Below are 24,447 nucleotides of genomic sequence, written 5' to 3' on the forward strand. Positions count from 1 at the left end.
GAAATTAAAAGAAAACTAGGGACTCTCACCTAAAAATTGACATAAAGATTCTGCATTGCTTTCTGAATATTTGTGGATCACCTGCAGGGCCTCATGGACTCCTCATGATCCCCTGGATCTGAACTGAAATAATCACTGTCCTAGGGAAAACCAGTTGGGTTAGGATCGAGAGCCTGGCCGGAGATGGGGGGTGAGGAGGGTGATACACTGGAAATAAACAGCAGGGAGACATTTAGAGGTAGATGCAAGGGCAGTTGTTGGGCATGTTCTGAGTCAATGCCTCCACAGAGTATGAGGAGGGTAGGGCAGGAGTGCTGGGGCATAAAAGTGTTGAAAAGATTAAGATCTACTCGAATTCGGGGAAAGGATAAGGAAGTAGGAATGAAGAAAAGAAGTGAGTGTTTTAGGGACAGCAAGCTGGGATCAGATTATATGATTCCATGAGACCCCATCAGCCTGATGGGTAATTTTCACCGGCTCTCTGAGGAGAGTTTTAGCAACAGCAGCAGTAGTGGCAGAAAAAAAAAAAAAAAAAAGTATTTGGGATTGATTGCAAATTGAGAACTGGTAAGGAGAGTGCAGGGATGGATCTACTTGCTTTAAACTAGGATTTATTTTAGGTAAAAGGCTAACTGCAAATGATGGATAAGAAAGGAAGGAAAGAGGAATAATGAGAGAGAGAAAAAGAAAGAAAGAGAAAAATAGAGAGAGCAAGGAAGGAGGAAATGCAGGCAGGCAGGAAGTCCTTTCATCCTTTATAAGGATTAAGGTGGTAGTTATCCTTGTCCTGCCCTGGGGCATTGAATTTCTTACTCTGAATATATGAAATTTGACTTCCTGTTAGTAGGAAACTTTAAAAGGTGTCTTTTGTTTTCCCAAGGGTCATAACTAACCTCTGTCGGCAGGAAGTTACTGGGAAGGCTCTACTCTGCTGTTAGGACAGTAGGGATCCACAGTGACCCCAACCCTTGCCTCCTCCGAGGTACAGGAGCTTTAAGGCTTCCGTGGCTCTGTGTGGGCTGGAAAGATGAAGCCACTGCCATCCACAGAGCTCGGGGTTGCCAGTGGGATCAGATAGGTGGGTTCTGCTACCTGCAATCCTTAGTGAATCCTGGACGAGCTGATGTTACCAAGTCTCCTGCACAGGATGCTACAAGAGCTGATAATGACTTTATCCACAAAAAATACTTGAAACACACTCAGGGTTGTTATGGATAAGCTAAAAGATTTTAAGTTTTTTAAATGCTGTACTCTATGGAAAAGAATTTTTTCTCCCCTTTGAAAATTGTACAAGTGACACATGTTCCTATAGGATAACTCGAAAACACAGACAAACAACAAATGAAAATTACCCCAAATCCTACCATTTGGAAATAACCATTTTCAGCATCTTGTGTATCAGACCCAACTCATTCATATGCAAATGTATAAACATATGTTTTATGAAAGTGGTGTCATATTACATACATTTTTTGCAACCTGCTTCCCATTCCTCCTACAATTTCTCAGTCTATGGTGAACATTTCTAGTCAATATACATCTGCATCAGAATTCTTTTTTTTTTTTAACCACCCAAACTGCATCCTCTCCTTATTCTCCTGGAAGAGAACAGTCACCAGTGAAAAATGGCTGTTTTAGTGATGCAATACCAAGAGCCGGCTTCAGGCTCAAGGAATAATGTTGTGCCTCCTCCTTGTGGTGTCCTGTGCTCTACATGTTCAGATAAACTTCTTTAGTAATGAACTATAGAAATGATCCCTGAAAGTATAGTCTTTGTATCAGCTTTCTTAATTGCTGCAAGGTATTGCACCATTCCTCAGTTGCTGGATGTTTAAACCGCATTTGTTTCCAGTTATCCATTGACATACTGATTCCTTGTAATGAACAACCTCAATAATTTGATTGGCGTGCAAGAATAAACTGTGTCATTTACAAGTGTGCTGGGTTTTAGCTGACCTGGGCTCAGCTTGGCTGATCTCTGCTGGGCTGGGCTCGCTCATGCCTCTGCAGTCAGCTGCCATTGGCTGGGCAGTCTTCCTCGTTTTCACTGTGCTCTCTTACAAGCTTGGGACTGGTTGGCTATTGGCTCTGCTAGGATGGCCACAGCTGGGATAACTAGGACAATTTGGCTGCCCCAGGTGAGTTATACTCCAGGAGGCTAGCCCAGGCATGTGCTCATGGCCACTCAGCAGAGCAAGGCCGAAGCAGAAATGTGCAAGTGCTTTTGTGAAGATCTGCTGTGTCACATTTGCTCACATCCTGTTGGCCAAAGCAAGCCATGTGCTAGTGACAGAGTGGACTTATGGGGCAAACAATGTGAACACAGGGAGGGGTGGAGAATGATGTATTAGGGTTCTCTGGAGGGACAGAACTAATAGGATAGAGGTATATATGAAAGGGAGTTTACTAAGGAGTATTGACTCACACGATCACGAGGTGAAGTCCCACAATAGGCTGTCTTCAAGCTGAGGGGCAGGGAAGCCAGTCTAAGTCCCCAAACCTCAAAGGTGGGGAAGCCGACAGTGTAGCCTTCAGTCAGTGGCTGAAGGCTCTAGAGCCCCTGGCAAGCCACTGGTGTAGGTCCAAGAGTCCAAAAGCTGCAGAACTTGGAGTTCAGTGTTCAAGGGCAGGAAGCATCCAGCATGGGAAAAAGATGAAGGCCAGGAGACTCAGCAAGTCTAGTCCTTCCATGTTCTTCTGTCTGCTTTTATTCTAGCGGCTTTTCCTCCCAGACAAAAGGGTGAGTTGGATTTCCCTAGGGGAAGACATTTAGCTGAGATTGGAAGTGAAAGAAACTAGAATATGTCATCCCAAAATATGCTTCTTTGACGTAAATATTTTTGAGCAAAAGGCAATTAAGAAGCAGCAAACAGAGGGAGAGCTCTTTCTATCCTCCTCCGCTTTTCCACCTAAAGACAGGATAAAAATTCTCCTTTACTGGGAACAGCTGTTGTCCACTCAGATATGGCACAGGAGTAATCTGGAAACAAACTTTACTCCATTACTTTACTCCCATATATTTGCTTTCCCACAGTTTCCCACCTCTGGAAACCTACAACTGCTTTCCTTTGTCTTGTCACTTTTCTAAAATGTATTGTTCTTTGTTGAAGATGCTGTATAAGCCAGAGTTCTAAGCCACTGCTTGGAGTTACCTTTGTGAACAGAAAATTTCAGGACCTTCAAAATTGATTATGCCAAAGGGAAAAGTTAAACCTTGGAAATGGAGTCATATAACATGCTTGTTTTTCTTCTCTGATGCATGGCTGTTTCTTCCTGACTTTTGTGTTGAGAGTTATATTTTACTAGACTTTCTGTTCTTCATTCAAACCTAGACTAAATGACTTTGGAGACAGAGACCCTTGTGACTGTTACCTCTTCTCAATAGAATGTTAAGCAAACTCCTTAGAGCATAATTAAGAGTAGCCAATCAATCTTATATTTCTATGTTAGCCTTTGGATGGAAAATATTGTAGTTCTGTTCAGTGCCTCCAGTTTTGTCTGTATAAATGATCTTCACCTTTCCCCACACCGAGAATAGAGGTCACTATTCTTTGGTGTCCATGTGTCCTGGGATGGCCAAACTCACACTTTTTACTTAAATCAATTCATTTGAACTGGATCCTGAGCCTTGTGGTTACGTTAGGTTGACACCTTGTATTGAAGTTTCTCCCTTGTGATGTGCACTGCACATGTTAATAAACTTGCTTGTTTTTCCCTTGTTAATCTGTTGTCCCAAGTACGAATTTATAAGGGTTAAAGAGAGATTAAATTTCCTCCCAGACAGATGGATGAGTTGGATTTCCCTAGGAGAAGGCATTCTTCAGGCAGGGCAAGCGTGTGCAAGGACTGTGACAGAAGGAAGCAGGTGCAGACAAGGATGTGAAGACTGCTGCAGCTGCAGTGGAGAGAGTTCAGAGAAGCTGGAGTGAGATCACCTGGAGAGGTATAAGGTGGGGGACACTGGACATGCCTCCCTAGCAGTGCCTACCCCCTTCTTCCTTCCAACAGAATCACTGTTTTGTTCAGGAATCCATGCGTCCCCTAACACAGCTTTCTGCATCCGGTGATGCTAACTTCACTCCCAGTTCCAGGTAGTAATTCCTCTCCCAGTTTATTAGTCCATTTCCACCTGCTGATAAAGACATACCTGAGGCTGGGTAATTTATAAAGAAAAAGAGGTTTAATGGACTCACAGTTTCACATGGCAGAGGAGGCCTCACAATCATGGTGGAAGAGCAAGGGATGTCTTACACGGTGGCAGGCAAGAGAAGAGCTTGTACAGGGGAACTCACCTTTATAAAACCATCAGATCTCACGAGATTTATTCACTATCATGAGAACAGCATGGGAAAGATCCACCTGCATGATTCAATTATCTCCCACAACATGTGGGAATCGTGGAAGCTACAATCCAAGATAAAATTTGGGTGGGGACAGAGCCAAACCATATCACTCAGTGATTGGTTTAGTTATAAGGGTGGGCCCCAATTCTGGCAAAAGAGAAATTAAGGAAAGTTTCACAGGGGACTTCCAAAAAACCTTTCCTTGCTCTCAAGAGCAAGTCACAAAAAAAGATGGCCCCTATGTGTTCCCCTGAGTGTTGTGAAATCTGGATGTGAAGCCTGGGCCTGCTGCAGCTATCTTCCCCTCTCAGGAGGAAGCCAGCACCGAGGATGGCAGAATAGCCATATGGAAAGAATCTTTCTCCTTGATAAAGGTTGGGTTGCTGAATCAGTCTGCCCTAAAGGCCACCCTACCTCAGGACTTCTGTTCTATGAGATATTAGAATTCCTTATTGTTCAAGCAAGATTGAGTTTGAGTTTCTGTTACTTGCATCAAAATGCTGTAAGAGGACAGACTGAGTTCCTGATACGGTTTGACTGTGTCCCCACCCAAATCTCATCTTGAATTATAGCTCCCATAATTCCCACATGTTGTGGGAGGGACCCGGTGGGAGATAATTGAGTCATGGGAGCTGTTTCTCCCATACTGTTCTTGTGGGAGTGAATAAGTCTCATGAGATCTGATATTTTGTAAGGGGAAACCCCTTTCACTTGGCTCTCATTCTCTGTCTTGCCTGCTGCCATGTGAGACATGCCTTTCGCCTTCCACCATGATTGTGAGGCCTCCCCAGCCATGTGGAACTGTAAGCCATTAAACCTCTTTTTCCTTATAAGTTACCCAGTCTTGGGTATGTCTTTATAAGCAGTGTGAAAACTGTCTAATACAGTTTCCTATTTATGTTGTAAGCTATGTTAAGGGTTTTTCTTTTTCTTTTTTTTTTTTTATCCCAAAATCAATGAAAAGTCATGAGAGAGTTTTAAGCAGAGGACGTAATTCACATTTTCACTCTTGCTGCTGTGTGGACAGCAGTTCTAGGAGGCAAGAGTGGATGAACGGAGACCTGTTAGCAGACATTTCCTTTAGGAAGAGAATATGGAGTATCTACCTTGGGCCCCACACTTGAGGTGAGAGGCTGCAAAATGCATCTCTTTTTAATGAACCATCATTAAAATTCAATTTTGAGTTTCTGTTTTTACCAGTATCTCCCAGAGCCAATAAAAGATGCCAGTGCCAGTACAGAGTAGCTCCCTTTTAAGGGCCAGTACTTTGGATAAACTCTGCACTGGCTTGAGTTGCCATGGGTACCATATTCTTCTAGGGATAGCCCCAGAGGGTGGCCTAGATAGAGGGTGACAGCAGTGGAGGTGGGGAAGAGTGGGCAGAAACATTTTAGAAGTAATATTTTGGTGATAGAATTAATAGACTCAGTCAGAGAGAGAGAGAAAGAGATGACCCTCAAGTTTCTGTGTAAGTGGAGGCAGTGAGGATGCCATTAGGTGAAATGAAGAAATCTGTAAGGGGCCCAATTTGGGTCAGGGGTCGATTCTGAGTTTAGTTGAACATGTTAATATGCCTTTGGAATATTCAAGAAGAGGTTTCTAGATGGTGGGATATGGTGCTCAGAGGACAGTTTTGGGTTGGAGTGAATAATAGTTTAGTCATGCCCATTTTAGGAATTAATTGAAATCATGGACCTCCATGTGAAAGGGCTTTGGGAGAGAAGAGGCTTGGAAGAGAAGAAATCTAGGACCAGGCCTGGAGGACTGGGCAGAGGAAGATGGGGCCTATGAAGACCACTGAGAGGTTTTTGTCAGAGAGGTAGAAAAGGAACAGAAAAGTGACTTGTTATGGGAGTAAGGGGTCAGAGTATTTCAAAAATCAGATAATTCACTGAGGTGCTGATAATTGTTGAAAAGTCAAAGGAGAAGTGTGATAGTCTCCAAAGATGGCCCCAGGGAACTATGCCTGCTGAAATTCATACCTTCGTGTAGTGCCCCCAACACTGAAGTGGGGCAGGACCTGTTCGTTCAATCACTAGACTGAAGCAGAGGGGACACTACGTGACTATCAAGGTCACAGAAATCCTTGCAACATCCACCGTGGTCTCTTGAAATACTTTCTCAGTGCGGTGCCAGCCCCCATGTAAGAGGTCTGTTTACCCGTAAACCCCCATGCTGTGAGGAAGCCCAAACGACCATGTGAAGGTGAAGGTACCCTATGTAAGGGCAAGGAGAGCGAGGGAGAGATCCCAGGCCCCAGTTGTTCCTGAGATCCAACCTGGATAGCAGCCTTGTGAAGAAAATGAAGCCTTCAGATGATGCCAGCTCCTTAAGAGGCCCCAAGTGAAAACTCCTCAGCTGATTCCAGTCAATCCATGGAACTATGAGAGACAAAATAAATTCCTGCCTTAAGCTATTGAATTCTGTAACTGGAATAAGATGGAAATTGATCAAAGAAATATCTGCTTGATTTGAAGGAATGGAGGTCATTACTGTTTCTGGGTGTGACAGGAGCAGAAGCCAGATCTGAAGAGAGGGTGAAAGCTGAAGAAATTAAGAAAGCAAACACAGCAGCTTTCTGGAGCCTCATTCAGCTATGGATGGGGAGGAGGAAAGTTGGAGCTGGAAGAGGATGTGAGGATGAGGGACAGATTTTCTGAAAGTGGTCTCCACCATGGGAGTATGTTTAAAAGTACTGCCTATGAAGTACTCTTGATTAAAAAAAAAAAAGGCAGAAATATGGGGGATAGAGACAAAAGTTATCAGTGCTTTAAGGATGTGATCAGCCAAATCAAGAGTTTGGGACACTCTATGTAACAAATGGCCCCAAAAAATCAATGGCATTTAAAAAACATAAAGGCAGGGAGACTATTAGAGGACAAAAATAACTTAAGAGACAAAACAATGAGATACAGTATGAGAACCTTGCTCGATCTTGATTTGAACACCCCAACTATAAAAAGACATTCTGGAAACAACTGGGAAAATAAAATATGGACTGAGAATTAGGTGATATTAAGGAATCACAGTTATTTAGCTGTGATAATGGCCTGGAGGTTATGTTTTATAAAATTGGCCCTTATCAATTAGAGATGCATAATGGGATGGCCCAATATATAGAATTTTCTTTAAAATATGGCCAGGCACAGTGGCTCATGCGTGTAATCCCAGCACTTTGGGAGGTGGAGGAAGGTGGACCACCTGAGGTCAGGAGTTCAAGACCAGCCTGGCCAATGTGGTGAAATCCCATCTCTATTAAAATACAAAAATTAGCCGGGCATAGTGGTGCATGCCTGTAATCCCAGCTACTTGGGAGGCTGAGGCAGGAGAATCTTAGAGCCTGGGAGGCAGAGGTTGCAGTGAGCCGAGATTGTGCCACTGCACTCCCACTTGTGCAACAGAGCAAAATTCTTTCTCCAAAATAAAATAAAATAAATAAAATACATACATTGATAAAATGGTGACAATTGTTGAGGCTGGCTGATGGGTAAGTAGGAGTTTATTTTACTAGTTTCTCTATTTTTGAATGTATTTGAAAATGTTTATAATTTTTATAATAAAAAGTTTAAATTTTTTATAATAAAAAGTTTTTAAAACTATATTGAAACACATTATTATTATTTAAAAAAGGATTTAAAGGTAACAATCAGGTTAACATTCTATTGTGGTAGCCAGGTATGTAGTATGTCTTCATTGATGTAATGATTCTCCTCCTGGGATATTGGAGAGAATACTCACACTAATTGCCACTAATGATACTCTACAAAGCCAAAAAGAGCCAAGGGGAAGGATTGATTGAAAGGAGGTGACTGAACACCAGGAAGACAGGAGGCATGTTGATAGTGTAAGGTTCCAAGAAGGAGTTGGGGTGGGATCCTGAGTCAAGGTGAAGGAAGGGGCCCATGGAGACAGGGTTACATGTGCTGGTGTCTGAAAGAGGAGAGACATCTCATTTGGTAGCCTCAGAATCTCAGAGAATTAGAAGTCAGGTCAAGTGCAAGAAGATTGGAGGATCGGCAATTAGGAAATTTTAGTTTGAAGAGATTTGACAAAGTTATTGAGGGGGATGGGGAGTGTGTTTACTGGAGGAACACACTAGAATTGCAAGGAAGTTTACAATATTTGCAAGATTTATTATTGAAACAATGGACCAAGGACCTTAAGCTGGATATGTTGAGAACAATTGAAGGAAAATGCCCATGGACTAAGAGGAAAAAGAGGTGTTGTTAGTGTGGCTACCCTGATGATGCTGACGACTAGAACTACCTCTGGCTGGGCTGACATGTTGACTCATGCCTGTAATCTCAGCATTTTGGGGGGCCGAGGTGGGCGGATAACCTGAGGTCGGGAGTTTGAGACCAGCCTGACCCACATGGAGAAACCCTGTCTCTACTAAAAATACAAAATTAGCTGGATGTGGTGACACATGCCTGTAATCCCAGCTACTTGGGAGGCTGAGGCAGGAGAATCACTTGAACCCGGGAGGGAGAGCTTGCGGTGAGCCAAGATTGTGCCATTGCACTCCAGCCTGGGCAACAAGAGCGAAACTCCATCTCAAAAAAAAAAAAAAAAAAAAAAAAAAAAGAACAACCTCCAGAGATTTGGACTTGGTAATGTGGAATGGGTATCATTCATCTGTGTGTTTAACAAGGAGTCCAGGTGATACTAATGCAGGTGCACGTGGTTCTTAGACCATACCTTGAGAAACGCTTCCCTGGTGGTTGGATGGACAGTGAAGCTGGCTTGGGGCTGGAGGCCTGTCATTTCCAATGGGAAGTATGCAGGATAGACAAGAGAACATGGATCTATTCGTTATTTTTGGTGGCTCTGTAGCTTTCTTGACCTGATGGATTGCAATTTGGGGGCCCAGTTTGTCCAAATGGGCACCTTTGCCAGGGTCCCGGGTGGGCTCAAGCACAAAGGTAGGTGGCCCTGAAAGGAACCCCATCTGTGTTCTTCCTAGGGACTTCTCATTCAAGGACTTTAACCACTGGGGGTTTTGTTGTTTGTTGTTTGTTTTTGCAATTTTTGATTCTAGAAATAAAATTGAGCTTTCAAAATCAACCAGCCAATCAACACTGTTGAGGCTGGCACATTTGGGCTAATTGTTTTCCTTTTCATTTAGACTTATTACCCACTGCGTGTGAGGTAGCACTTTCAAGTAAATCTTTGGTAATTCCCAGGAATAAAGCAATTGCCTTCATTTCCCAGCAGGGCATACTAAAGTGGGCTCATTTGCAGAGAGAACAGGAATAGCAGTTTTTATAGCTTAAGGCCTGGAAGAAACTGCTTTTTTTCTGACAATCATAATCCACTCATGCTTTAAAAACATGTTTCAAAATCAAAAGGACTCCAAGAGTCTGGGATATGCTAGAAGGATATATTAAGACATAGCTTGTTTGCCAATTCATCTCTAATCTAGATAAATTTACCTCCTATTTCTCCTCTCTTGCAGCTTCCACAGCCACAAACCCGATGAGTTGCCTGGATGTCAAAGAACTAAGCCTGCCTTGAATTAGTAGAAGCAACAGGAATCCAGAGGGAATTGACCTTTTTTCTTTTTTCCCTGGTCTCCACTGTGATTCTCTGATTCAAATTTGCGGTGGCAGAATGAAAGAAAGGCGGGCGCTCCTGGAAGGGAGCACTACCCCAGCAGAGCCCCTGAGGGGAGCAGGTCACGTGGCTGATGTCCCGAAGGCCTGACTGAAGCAGAGCAGAAGCAAGGCTGCCTGGGTTTGGGGAGTGCTGAGCAGAGGGGCTTTGAGTGGTGTCTGGGGAAATCCGAGCCATTTAAATGAGCCATTTAAATCTGACAGACAAATTGGTGTTTTAAGAAGATTTACCAGGCAGTGATGTGCAGGATGAGGTGGGGGTGGGGCCGAGGCGGGGTTAGGGGAGTGCGATGTTAACAGGGGTAGGAGGAGAATGAAGCTAGGAGAATAAAGATTCTGCTTTGAGTCAACAAACACTTACTAAGCACCTACTGTGTACCTTGCCTTGCACCAGGCACCACCTTCAGGCATGCGCCCTCTCAGTGAATAGAATCAGCATCTGCCCTTTTATCTAAGCCAGAACCTAGTTTCCTTGGTGATGCCTTCCTCTCCCTTTTCTCCCCAATGGATGGAGTCCTCCTGTAATGCCGCCTTTTACCTCTGCCTCCTCTCTCCTACGAGCCACTGACATCTCTCAGCGGATCCCAAGCCTCCAGTCTGCCCTCTGTAACTGCTCCACCTGGAACTTATTGGGGTGGGCTGGTGGGGGTGGCCTGAAACATATGGAGGCAGGCTGCCATCCCCAACAGGAGCCTTTCAGTGGGCTCCCCACTGTCCTCAGGGAGAAGTCCAAACTCTTTAGCAGAACCTGGAGGCCCTTGATATCTGGGTCCTACTTAGCTCTCCTTTGTTTTCAGGGCTCTTGCCCTGAATCTCGCCCTACCTTGAATCTTGTGACTCAGCTGTGCAAAAATACTGTCAGTACTTCCTCTGAAGGGTCACATTCTCTGTCCTCTCCCCTGTGGTGATAATATTCTCCTTTGTACTCCTCCCCTCTGACTTATTCTGCAGAATACATTTAGAGACCCCTTCCTCCCACAATTCTTCCTGGTTCACAGGTCCCTCCCAGTGACTTCAGGAACTCTCTCTGCCGCTCTCCTGGGGCTTACGACATCACATTGTCACTGACTATTCTCCTCTATATGTGAGTTTCCAGAAGGCAGGGACTGCCTCTTCCTCCTCACCCAGCGCCCTCCTGACACATAAAATGTGCTTAGCAAATATTCACCAAATGTGAATGAATAACTTTACCAGAATCTGGGGTGGAGGCAGGAGGGAGGTGTTGGTCCCAATTTACAGATAAAGAAAGTGAGATTCAGAGAGTGATTTAACCATTGTTCAAGGCCTCTCAGCTTCAAAGCTCAGAATCCACTTCAGGGTGCTGATTTCCTGACCAGGGCTTTTTCTTCCTCTTTGCAGCCACAGAAATGGAGGTCATTAAAGAAAAGAGTCCCGCACAGTGCATTCCAGTCTGGCTGGTCGTTCAGCAAGCTTCCTGTAGGGCCCACTGAGGGAATGAATGCAACAATAGGTGGAGAGTCTTTGATATATTAGGAAGGGAGTTCATAAACTGGAGTATTATTCGGGTTAGAGCTTGGAAGGGGCTAGGAGTCCAAATGAACCATTTTCCAACATAATTTGAACATTTATTTCACTATGTATCATTCAAAACACAAGCCCTCTCTGTTTCTGAAAGCTGAAGGATCTGGTTGCATGTGTTCATTACTCTTTTTTTTTTTCTTCACTCCTATAAATGCTCTTTGCCTACCTTTTTTTTTTTTTTTTTTTTGATTGACTGGAAGAACCACATTGCAGAATGATGGATATTGTTCATTTAACGCCAACATTTGCTTCTCCCCTAAACTGGCATTCTGTTTATGATTGATCAGACTTCTCCCCCATTTAGCACCCATGTAAAACATTGCAAAAGATTGGGTCTGCAGCTCGGATAACATTTTTGCAGCGATCTATTCAAGCCACAGCAGGCTTGCCGAGTGGCATGGAAGCTCTTAATGAAACGTCGGCGGATATTAGGGTTTTATGGACTGGAAAACAGTACAAATCAAAGCACTTTGCTTACTGTTTATCTGTTTAGAACATTTTTATTTTCTAAACCTAGCAATGTTCATCTTTTTCATCCAGCATTTTGGTTTGTTTCTTCACATATTGATTTTCCTGTTCACTGGCATGCCCTGATGAAGTCAGAGTACTCAGGTGTGCTGCCTATATGAGCATGGGACAGGAACAAGGGCAGTGGGGAGCATTCTCTGCCCTGAGACCCCTTAACTCCAAGGATAGGAGAGAGCAGTGCTCACTGTATTTTTTAAAAAGAAAACTTGTCTTTCTCCTGTGTGGTTTTCCCTTGAGCCATCAGGATAGCTAGGCCGATCATTTTAGTATCATCCCAACCTTCACATACAAATCCTACAGCAAAAGCTGTGTTCTCACCTTACATTTTATAAGGAGATGTAATAGTCAGGGTCCCAGCATGAAACCAAATCCATCAGGTGGTTTACCCAGGGGTTGGCAAATGTTTTCCATAAAGGGCCAGATAGTAAATACTTTTGGCTTTGCAGGCCACATACAGTTTCAGTCGCAGGTATGTTTAGACATACCTAAACAATGTACGTGGCTGTGTTCCAGTAAAACTTTCTTTGCAAAAGGAGACTGGGAGGGTGGTATTTGGCTTGTGGGCTAAAGTTTGCTAACTCCTGGTTTAAATGAAAAGACTTAAAGGAAAACATACAGATACCTGGTCAGGGTCAAAGGAACAAACATGGGATGCTGAGATGTCTAGAGACTAGCAGCAGCAGGAGACTATTACTCCCTCAAAGGCTGATAGCCACAGCGTGACCAGCACCCAGAGGGAGTGGGTTCTGGGGAGGCACTAAGACAAAGAGGATGCAGGGAAGAAATACCCCAACCTCTTCCTCCTCCCTCCTTCAGATCTCCTGCTGGTGCCTCCCATTGTCTAACTCAGTCAGGGGCCAGCCAGCAAGGGGCTTGGTGTTGGAGTCCTCCGGGGTCAGCATCTAGGAGCACAGAGCAGGTGGAGCCGAGTGGAGAACAGATCAGGGAGGGTGAACGCAAAAGGAGGCAGAGCCGCATGGAGGTCTATTTGGGGACTAATTTCTTAGACCCACTCCTTTTTGAAGTGAAATTCAGCGTGACTGGCAGCATCCCTTGACCCTGGCCATGCACCATGACTTTATTCCAAAGAACTAACCGTCCGCCTCAGGTGATAGGTAGATGATCCAATTCGGGCCAATGAGACACAGGCAGAGAACTTTTTGAGCTGTTGGGAAGTAATCGCTCCATCCAAGGTTTGAACTTTGGCAGCCAACTGAACACGTGGTGGGGCCCTCACCAGGGAAGAGCCTGTGGTCATTATATACAAGTGAAGGCAGAGTGCATGGGGGTGGGAGGAGCCCCGGTCCTGATACTGTCTGTCCCTGAACCCCTGGATCAAGTTGTACGTGAAATGGACACCTCATTTCTTAAATATGTGAGGCAATGCATTTCCCCCATCCCATCCCCATCTTTTTATATTTTTCTTTTGTTTTGTTTTCTTTCTTTCTTTTTTTTTTTTTAACCCAGACCAGTTCTCTGTTTCCAGTAACTGAAGGGATCCTGCCTAAGAGAGAAAATCTAAATCTGTCTCTGGAACCAAGGTCTGCCCATTCCACAGCTGTGTGAACTTCAGATGAGGTACATCTAATCACCAACACATGCAAGAAATAATGATTCTCCTGTGTGCATAAATATTTTCATGTGTGTGTGCAGCTGCGTTCAAGCAATGATATTTATTGCTAGCATGTTCATTTCTGAAACACATAAAAAATCTTTCTGAATATCTATGTGGTAGGAACCTCATGTGTCACAAAGCTAATACATAGGTATGGTGAGATAACCATAGCAACTCAGCAGGTTCTGCGAGATCATGTCATGTGAATCACTGCAGCTCAGGGACACTGCTGGTACCTGCCTAGGTCTATATCGTTTGGGTGACTTTTCCTTTGCTTGAACAGAAAGCTTCTTACCATGCCACACCTCCCATCAATCAGTAATTCATTCCCCAAATTTTGAATTTTGTGGACCAGTAAAATGTCCAAAATAGAGAACCGGAAGAAAGTTGTCAACTTTTTATTTTCCTAAGTGAGGACATTTAACAAAAGAGATAAAACAAGCAACTACCATCTACTCTCACCCTCATTTTGTGAAAGAAAAGACACTTTCAGTCTGAAATTACAGAATAAAAGAGAAGCCCTTAAACAGAACCCGTTTATCTTTAAGAAAAATGCACGACTTCAGGGATGCTGTCTGGATGGACGCTTTTGCACAGCTGGCACACCTGGATGAGGGGCACGCAGGGCCCAAATCCAGTTCTCTGCTTGCCAAGCCATGCTCCCTGCATGGGCTGTGTCCACTCGGATGAAGAGGCTTGCTTTTCTTTACACAAAAGGTCTCCCTGCTTGCCAAGCCATGTGCTGACAGGACTGTGTTTGCCCAGAAAGGGCAACCTTCTCTAATCTGTGCAAAACACTTTCAGAGCTGGCAGCGGCCCTGCACTACATTGTTCTGCCTTAAAAAATTTCACGGGGGCTGTGCTCTGACCAGTGCCTGGAGCTTAGTAGGTGCTCAATAAATATGTGCTTAATGGATGTTGAATGGCCAACGGGAACTCCATCAAGGACCTATCCTGGTCTGCAAGTTGACATTAGGGGCCATGGTGGTAGTATGCAGTGAAGCTATGGGAGTCAACTTCACATAACTTTCTTATCTCATCAGTGTTGAAATGGAAGGGAGTGGAGAGAAAGATAAGAGAAGCCCCTTCTGCTTCTTCACTCTTTGAGTGGACCATAAGGAAACCAGCCTTGTGCTTGCTATGTTCCTGTTATCTTATTTAACACATTTGGCAGCTCAGGCAACTGAGCCTTTGAAGGGTTAAATAACCTGCTCCAGATCACCCAGTGGCAAAGTGAGATTTTGACTGCAAAGTCACAAATATGGCTGGGATTTGCACAGAGAGTTACCCCAGGCTCTTGCATTCAAGGAGTGTATCTGTGGACGTCTGCCCTGTGTCCCTAGGAAATTGCTCAGCTGTGGTGTTCGTGGTCAGTGTCTCCCCATCTCACTTTTCACCACCTCGGTCACTGGCCACCCCTATCAGCTCCCTGTCCCATCCCATCTGGAGTCATGGATACCATGACCCAGAGAGGGTGTACTAGTTTCTTAGGATACTGTAGCAAATTCCCATGCACTTGGTAGCTTAAAACGATTTAAGTTTGTTCTCTCACAGTTCTGGAGGCCAGAAGTCCAATATGAGCTTCACCGGACTGAAATCAAGATGTCGGCACGACTGTACCCCCCAGTGTTTAGGGGGAAATCTGTGCTTCTTCCAGTTTCTGGAGCTACATTCTTTGGCCCGTGGCCCCTTCCTGCATCTCCAGAGCTAACAGTGTGGCATCTTGAGATCTCTCTCTGCTTCCGTCATCACTGCACCTTCTGATGTAGTGAGCCCGATACCCTGTCTCTCCTTTTTTAGGGACATGTGATGGCGTTCAGGGCCCATCCAGATAAGTCAGGAGAACCCCTTCATCTAAAATCTTTAATTTAATAATATCTGCAAAAACCTAACTGTGTAAAGTAACATTCACCACTTCCAGGGATTGGGACTTGATACCTTTGGTCATTATTTAGCCGACTACAGAGGGTAAGGACCTGCCCAAGGTCATACAGCAAGTGTGGGGTTCAAGCCCAGGCAGACTCCCTCCAACCTTGACCACCCAGCTGTCCTGCTAAAGGGATAACAGACCAAACCACGGTTCATATCAAGGAAGGGATGATTTAACATCCAGACATGGCTATTTGCATGAAGCTATTAAATTGCCTTGCATATTTTTGGAAGTGAAAACTAAATTAACCAACTCACCCCTCTGTGCAGCTAGGCCAGGTCTCTGTCATTTTTTTTTAATGGACTTGTGAAGAAACACAAGTTTGTTCTGCTGTTTGTAGCTCAGTCATTGGACTTGGGACTATTAATACATTTGGAATATCTGCTTAAGGGCCAGAGAGGGGAAAGGGAGGAAGGCACTTAAGGAGGGGGCAACATTAAATGCCCATGAAACTGGGTTTCTTCTCAGCCATAAGCCTGTCCTCCAAGCTGAAACCAGTGGAATCTGGTGTCTGCTAGGAGGACCCGAAGGCTGATGAGTGCAGAGGTTGAACAGAGGTGCCTGATTGTCTATTCACTGGTTGGCCAGCCTAAAAACTCTCCTCTATCTGACACTTTTCCTGCTTTGTCCTGTGTTTGCTAGTCATGGAACTGAGTGAAAAGAGTGAGCAGATGGTGTGAAATCTCAATGATCTAATGATTCCGATCTCAAAAGACCAGGGAATAGGTGAACAAATCCACGCTTAACATTTATTAAGAATCTACTACGTGCCAGACACATTACATAGTATTAATCTTCCTTAACCCCATTTATAGATGAAAGAACTAAGGCATAGAAAGGTTAAGTGACTTGTCCAAAATAAGACAGTAAAGCAAGAATCTGAACCCAGGTCTGTGTGGCTGCAAAAGTCATGCCCCATGTGACTGGTTTTAGAAGACCTGAATTCTCCCATTCTTTCTTCACCTGCTCTTTAATGTGGAGAAAGCTTACTCAACCTATGGCCCAACACGACTTTGAATGAAGCCCAACACAAATTCATAAAATTTCTTAAAACATTATGAGATTTTTGTGTGTGTGATTTTTTTTTTTTTTTTAGCTCGTCAGCTATCACTAGTGTTAGTGTATTTTATGTGTGGCCCAAGACAATTATTCTTCCAGTGTGGCTCAGGGGAGCCAAAAGATTGGACATCCCTGGTAGAGGTTTAAGATCTGGCCTCTGGAGGCAGAATACAGGGGTTCAAACTCTGATTCACCTCCAGGCTCTGTAAACTTTGCCAAGTAACCCAACCTCTCTGTGACTCTAGGACGTTGAGATTCATAGCACCTACTTCAATGGAGTTCTTATAAAAAAGTAATGGATTATTACAAATAAAGTGCATGGAACAGTAACTGGCTCATTGCAAGTTTAGCTGTTACTATTATTATTACTATTGGCACATCCAGTAACTTAGGCAAGAGAGATAGTTTATCATCAGGATGTCACTAAAGGTCATTGACGTCAAGCCAGAATTGAGTACAACTACTAGGTAATAAACAGGACAAAAATCCATCTCTTTACCTGGTAAAAGGCATGCAGTTAATACAAATAAACAAGAAACCCAGAAGCTGGAAGAACTGAGTAGTACAATAATTATAATACAACTCTGTTTTCTTTACTTTCTTGCAGATTTTAACTGAGAAACACCCCCTTAGTATCTGTGACGTGTTTTCCAGAACTCAGGGTCTCAGCAGTACCACAGTACAGGACCTGCACAAAAACAGTTCCCGAGTTATCAGCATGATTGAATGTCTATGCGACAGAGGCAGATTCTCAGTCACTTCCCCATTCGCTGTGACGGGAGCAGACCTCACCAACCACCTTGCACAGCCTGTGCATCAGAAACAGTCAAGAGGCTTCTCTGTGCCTAATGCTGGCCTGGGTGCTGCCAGGGAGGCAGAAAGCAAATAAAGCATTGTCCCCATCCTCCAAGGTGACTTGTAGAGTCAAATCATCACACATGAAGTCAGACAACAGTGTGAGCTCCAAGCGTTAGCACAGGGATGTAGGCAGGGTATGGCTATGGGTTGGCTGCAGAGGTGTGAATGTGCCCCATAGGAGGTGGGAACTGAGCTTGACATTTGAAGAATAGTTGGGATTTGGATAAGGAAAGGGAAAAGGGAAGGGCGTGCCATCAGAAGGGACTAGAATCAGCAAAAGTGCTGATGGGGAGAAACTCCCATTGAACGATCACCTGCTGATCCTGCGCACTGCACATCATCTCTTCGTTCAACCCCTTCCTCAGTGTTTCCCATCGGAAGCCTATGGTGGCGATCACAGAAGAAACCTTCTCAGACTGGTCTCAATGTAAAGATTTATTGTTTGGAGCTCAGATATGGGACTGCTGGCACACGTGGTCAGGCATCCGGCAGTGGAGTTGGGTTCAGGTTCTTTGGAGGAGGAGAATGAAGAAGGCTAGGATAATGGAGAAGTAAATTATGAAGGCATAGAGCTTGTTGAAGAATACAGAGGCCGAGAGTGAAATGGAGAATTTAAATAAGAAGACAATGAATAAGTGGAGTGACCCATTTTGCAAAAATCTTACTGTGGCTTGACTGCTTTTGCCTGGTGACTCTCTGTCCTCTCACCTGAGTGGAGAAATTTAGTTCCTTCATCCATTCCCTTTGGAGTCTACCTGTCTGTAGAGAGCATGTGCTTGACTCGGCTCTTGGCTGCAAGGTAAACGTGAGAGTAAAGGCTTTGCCCTCGTGCTCGGGAGGAAGCCTGTAGCTTTTCTAGTGATGCCTGTTCTAGGGGAACACATCTGATTAGCTTTGGAGTTCAATGCTGGGGGCCTGTGGTCAGAGAGCTAACACGTGGCCAATGACAGTTGAGCAGAGGTGATGGGTCACTTCTAAGTGGAAGTTCTGAGAGTCAATGTGGGGCTCACTATACTTATGCTTCCCTCTCCTCCATGATAATTGACAATGTTCCAGATAGTGTCTGTTCCAATTGCTGTGACTCCAAGTTAAGGTGCCATAGAACAGATCCTCAGCTGGGCCGCAGTGGATCCGTAATGTCATAGAGAACTAAACTTTTGTTTTTAGCCAACAAGACTCCTGGGCGGTTTGTTACCTCCCCTGCCTAACACGAGACCTACGGTTGCTCCTACACATCTAAGCAACTTTCTGCAGTAGCCCTATTAGTAGCAGATTGACATTTGCATCTCCATCTGCCCTACTTTTTTTTTTCCTTTTCTTGAGCTCTGTTGGGATAGAGGTTGTTATTATTTGGATTCCCTCATACTCTAATAAGTGCCCAGTCTGTGAACTCCAGGTAAAAATTAATCTTGCATCTCACTCTACAAAAAGGAAAGTTGGAAGCATCAACAGAAAATGTATTGGTGAGTTTTGATGCTGTGAAGTGAGTGGAAGATTATTTAGATAAATGAATTAATCTGATTGAAATGGTTCCCAGAAGTAAATGTCAATGACCCAGACGTGGTAATTTCTTGCTCATGAAGTACTGTTAGTATGCAAGTGACTTGAAGTTTATGTTAAAACACAAGTACCGAATTACCTCTTGGGGCATGGATGGTGTAGACAGGGCAAGTGGCCACCATGAATGGAAACTGTTTGTGTCAAATACAGTTAGCTCAGGCAGGATGATGGGCCAGACTCAAGGTTCCTAGAATTTAGTCGTGAATCATAAACAATAAGGCAAGGCCAGAAATACATCTTTTATGTAGAAATTAACATCAAGCTGTCTGTAAACATCTGCTAAGCAACATCCAAGTGGCTTCTGTGTGCTGGCGGCTTCGCTTCAGTGCTTCAGAATAACAAGTGTTGCCTTCAGAGGGAACAATTGCTCTCTTAAAATATGTGTGGGAATCTTAGGACATAGTTACCCAGTCATATACACATTTCCAAAAATGGGTTGCTGTTAAAATGTGTGCCTGAAAAAGGGATTAAACAAACAAAATATCAAGAAAATGCTGAGTTAAAGTTTTTATGTTTTGTTTTGGATTTTGTTTGTTTGTTTGTTTTACTGTAGAATCTTCTCAGAGGCTCTCCAGAAGGGGTTATGTATTAGTAGGAAGCAACTTCTTGAAATTTTTTAACCACAGAACAATCGAGCAGTCAATCAATCAACTGATAGATAGATAGATAGATAGGTAGATAAACAGATGGAGGAATGGAAGGATGAAGGGATGGATATGGGCATAGGTAAATAGAAATATTTGTCATTTTATTTGACTATTTGTAAATAACAAAGAGTATTAAGTGAATTTATATAATAAGTATACCTTTGACTAGATAAATAGACTTCCATTGATGTGAGCTCTTACAGTGAAAATTTAATCAACTGATCAATTAGGATGCTTTTGGGCACACAAAACAAATTTCCATATACAAGGGATTAAACAATAAGGTTATCCGTTATCTCACATAAGAAGTCTGGAGGCAGAGTGGCTTCAGAATTGGTTAATTCAGCAGCTCTACAATATTATTTGAATTTAAATGTTTTCTTTCTTTCTGCCACTGCTTTCCGAAGCGTGAAGGGAATCTCTCCCTGTTAGTTGCAAGATGTTGCTGCAGTTTCTGATTCCCACACAAAGCAAACACAATCTTCCACAAAGTTAGAGGGAGGGATTTCCTCCTGTGTGGCTTTTTTTTTTATGGAGTCTTCCTCTGTCACCAGGCTGGAGTGCAGCGGCGTCATCTCAGCTCACTGCAACCTCTGCCTCCTGGATTCAAGCAATTCCCCTGCCTCAGCCTCCTGAGTAGCTGGGATTACAGGCACATGCCACCATGCCTGGCCAATTTTTTGTATTTTAGTAGAGACAGGGTTTCACCGTGTTGGCCAAGAGGGTCTCGATCTCCTGACCTCGTGATCTGCCCATCTCGGCCTCCCAAAGTGTTGGGTTTACAGGCGTGAGCCACCGCACCCATCTTTTTTTTCTTTTCTTCTTCTTTTTTTTTTTTTTTTTTAGGAAAGAAACTCTTTCCCAATAGCCCCCAGCAAACTCCCCTTAAATCCACATGGCAAGGTTGGGGGTGCACATCTGTGCCCTGAATGCAGTAAAAGCTGGGAAGGGAAGTATTTTACATTTAAGGTCTACAGAGTAGAGGATGAGTCCTACCAGCAGGGGGGAGTGCGATGTCTCATAATTGTTGGTAGGCAAGCAGCCAGTAGTGTCTATTATACAACTGCACCAGCTTAGTGTATTAGTCTAGGTTGTCAGAGAAACAGAACAAATATGATATATATCTCTATCTGTCTGTCTATGTATCTAGCCATCCACCATCCATCCATCCATTTATCTATATATCATCTGGACATCCACTCATCTATCCATCCGTCTATCTATTATCTATCTAATATATCTATTTATCATATATCCTCTTGCTGTTTTCTGTCTATCTTTCATAAAGAATTGGCTCACAAGGTTATAGAGGCTGAGAAGTCCTGAGATCTGCAGTCATCAAACTGGGAACTCAGGAAAGCAGATGGTATAGTAACAGTCTGAGTCCAGAGGTTGGAGAAGCTCAATCAATATTTCAGCTTAAAGATAGAGAGAGCAAATTTTCTCTCACTCCACCTTTTTGTTCTGTTTAGGCCTTCAAGCGATAGGATGAGGTTCATTCACACTGGGAAAGGCCATCTTTTCTACTTTTTGTACTGATTCAAATGTTAATCTCATCCAGAAACCCTCTCATCAAAATACCTAGAATAATGTTTAACCAAATATTAGGGCACCCAGTACAGCAGTCAAATTGACACATAAAATTAACCATCACACTTAGGCAAGTTACCTCTTCAAACCTTAGTCACCTCATTGTAAAATGAGATACCTAATTGGTTGTTGTGAGAATTAAATAAAATAATGTATTTACTTAGCATAGCATCTAGCACAAAATTTGCTTTCAAAACAGATTTTTAAGCACAAAATTGAACTCATTGTAATAATACCAGAAATTTCGTCAACTCTCTCTCTCTTATGCTGCCTCAGGGCCTCAGCACCTTACACATGCTGAGTTAGTCATGTCAAGGAGTCCCAAAGGGATATCACACATAAACTTGGAAATCAGCCTATCCTCTACAATTGCTACACAGCCATGGTATTTTTCTCTTACCCTGGCTCATTGCAGATGTCAATTGCCTGCAAATCCACTTAAGATGAGAATACTAATGTCCACGCCACACATGGACAGTACTGATCCCGAGATGGTCCCCTTGAGGATTCCAGAGTTCAGCAAAGGTTGGGGGAAAAGCCCTCCAAGTTGCATAGAATCCTCCGTGAAAACCACTTCTGCTTCTTCCACAGCTCTTCTCTGTATAGCTCACTCGTTCAACAAATATTTATCAAGAATCTACTATGTTCCAGCACTGTGCTAGAGAGTGGCTCACAGGTGGTCGGTAGGTGAGCTGAACCAAAGGTGTCTATTCAGTTGGCAGTGAAAAGTTGAAGAGTTGGGGAAAAGAATCTGCATCTTTCTCAGACCAAGGATGCCAAGAGGTCACAGGGCTTGTGCCCTCCCTGAATCCTTGGCAGTTAAAGGGGTGGATGAGGGTGGGGAGAAGCATAAGAATTTTGCATCTATGGTCTTTGAGAGTAAAGACTATTGCTTCTCATTTTGTCTGATGTTTACGTCAGGTTTTCTGTAACTGGCCTGGCCAGGGTGCCATTTTGGAATGGGAGTAGACAAAGACAAATAGAGCTTCTCTGTCTTTCCTGGTTTGTTTGTTTTTGTTGTTATCATTACTCTCTTTTGGGATTTGTAAAATCCATGCCTGAAACTGAAAACACCAGAGAATAGGGAGCTGAATTTTCTTCTTCCTTCTACCCCAACAAGGGTGTGTGTTTTGAAGGCAAATTGAGGTTCCAATATTGGTCAACATTGCCAGTGGTGTCATAGGTTAAGCAGGTTGGATTCTAAGTCAGTCAAGGAATATAAATTGTTCTGTTTACAAACACACAATGCATGCATATGTTCATTGCAGTACTATTCACAATAGCAAAGACATGGAATCAACCTAAATGCCCATCAATAATAAACTGGATAAAGAAAATGTACATATATACCATGCAATATTCTGAAGCCATAAAAAGTAGTGAGATCATGTCCTTTGCAGAAACATGGATGGAACTGAAGGCCATTATTCTTTCTTTCTTTCTTTCTTTTATTTTATTTTATTCAAGACGGAGTCTTGCTCTGTCGCTTAGGCTGGAGTGCAATGGTATGATCTCAGCTCACTGCAACCTTTGCCTCCTGGGTTCAAGTGATTCTCCTGCTTCAGCCTCCGGAGTAGCTGGGATTACAGGCACTCACCACTACGCCTGGCTAATTTTTGTATTTTTAGTAGAGACAGGGTTTCACCATGTTGGTCAGGCTGGTCTCAAACTCCTGACCTCATGATCTGCCCGTCTTGGCCTCCCAAAGTACTGGAATTACAGGCGTGAACCACCGCGCCTGGCCAAAGGCCATTATTCTTAGGAAGCGAACACAGGAGTAGAAAACCAAATACTGCATGTTCTCACTTATAAGTGGGAGCTAAAGGATAAGAATGCATGGACACATAGAGGGGAACAATACACAATGGGGCCTATTGGAGGGTGGAGGGTGAGAGGAGGGAGAGGATCGGGAAATATAACTAATGGATACTAGGCTTAATACCTGGGTGATGAAATAATCTGTACAACAAACCCCTGTGACACATTTACCTATATAATGAACCTGCACATGTACCCCTGAACTTAAAATAAAAGTTAAACAAAAATAAATAAAGACAGTGAGCATAGTAAAAATTGCCTAACATTAAAATAACCCTTGAGAATTCGAAGTCCCATAGATATGGCTTTGTGGATCCCAAGCTAGAGCTTAGTATGTCTAACACAGATGCTTTTCTCTCAACATGCGAACAGATTGCTGCGCCTGTGTTTGAGCACCAGATGAGGTATTTGGCTTGTGTTCAGGGATTATGATGAATGCAAAAATGGTTTTGAGTTGTTTGTTTTATGTTGGTTAAGTGTGAATAGTTTGCATATATTTAAATAAGTGTATAAATGAGGGAAAATTGCTGGAGAGGACACTGCTAGTACATAGTGTGCTGGCCAATTCTATTAATTCAACACAAAAATGATTCAAACGATTTTTATATTTTTTATTTTTGAAAATTTCAAACCTAGAGAAGAGTTAAAAGAATAGTATAACGATAATGAATGCTTACATACCCAGCACCTAGCTAGTTTCATCAACTGTTAATATTTTACCATACTAATACTCTCTCTCCTTCTCTAACACACAGACACACACACACACACACACACACACACATAGAGTGTATTAGTTATAATGAGGTTTCACAAACTGAGTATGCACTTGTAACCAGCACTCAGATCAAGAAGCAGAACATCATTAGCACTCCTGGAATTCCCTCTTGGGTGCCCTTTCTGACATCACCTCCCAGGGATATCCATTAGTCTGGCTTCTAATGACTAAATTGGTTTTGTGTGTTTTTTAACTTGATGTAAATGAAATCACATTTTATATGCTCTTTTTAGAGTCTGGCTTCTTTTGCTCAACATTATGTTGGCCAGGTTCATCCAAGTTTTTCTGTGCAGTTCTCTTTTTCTGTTTAGCTCTGTCTTTGTGGCTGTTGCTATTCAAGGCACTGACTTTTTTGAAGCATCCAGGCAAGTTGTCTTATAGAATGCTCTGGGATCTGGATTTGTCTGATATTTCCCTTGGTTAGGTTCAGTGTAAGCATTTTGGTAAGAATCCAACAAAGGTAAAATTGTGTGCTTCCCACTGCATCCCATGACAGGGCACATAGCATCAGTTTGTCCCATTATTGAAGATGCTAACCTTGATTGCTTGGATAAGCCAGCATCTGAC

General features: G+C 43.3%; 1 non-coding gene across 1 annotated transcript; it reads right to left on the reverse strand.

The window, feature by feature from the left end:
* Positions 1–1,567: 1,567 nt before the first annotated feature.
* Positions 1,568–1,774, reverse strand: LOC112424919 (small nucleolar RNA U3). Its single transcript, XR_003015884.2, has one exon. It is a non-coding gene; the product is annotated as a small nucleolar RNA U3 (small nucleolar RNA).
* Between the last annotated feature and the right edge of the window lie 22,673 nt (positions 1,775–24,447).

Source organism: Macaca nemestrina, chromosome 12 (assembly GCF_043159975.1).
Source record: "Macaca nemestrina isolate mMacNem1 chromosome 12, mMacNem.hap1, whole genome shotgun sequence".
Lineage (NCBI taxonomy): Eukaryota > Metazoa > Chordata > Mammalia > Primates > Cercopithecidae > Macaca > Macaca nemestrina.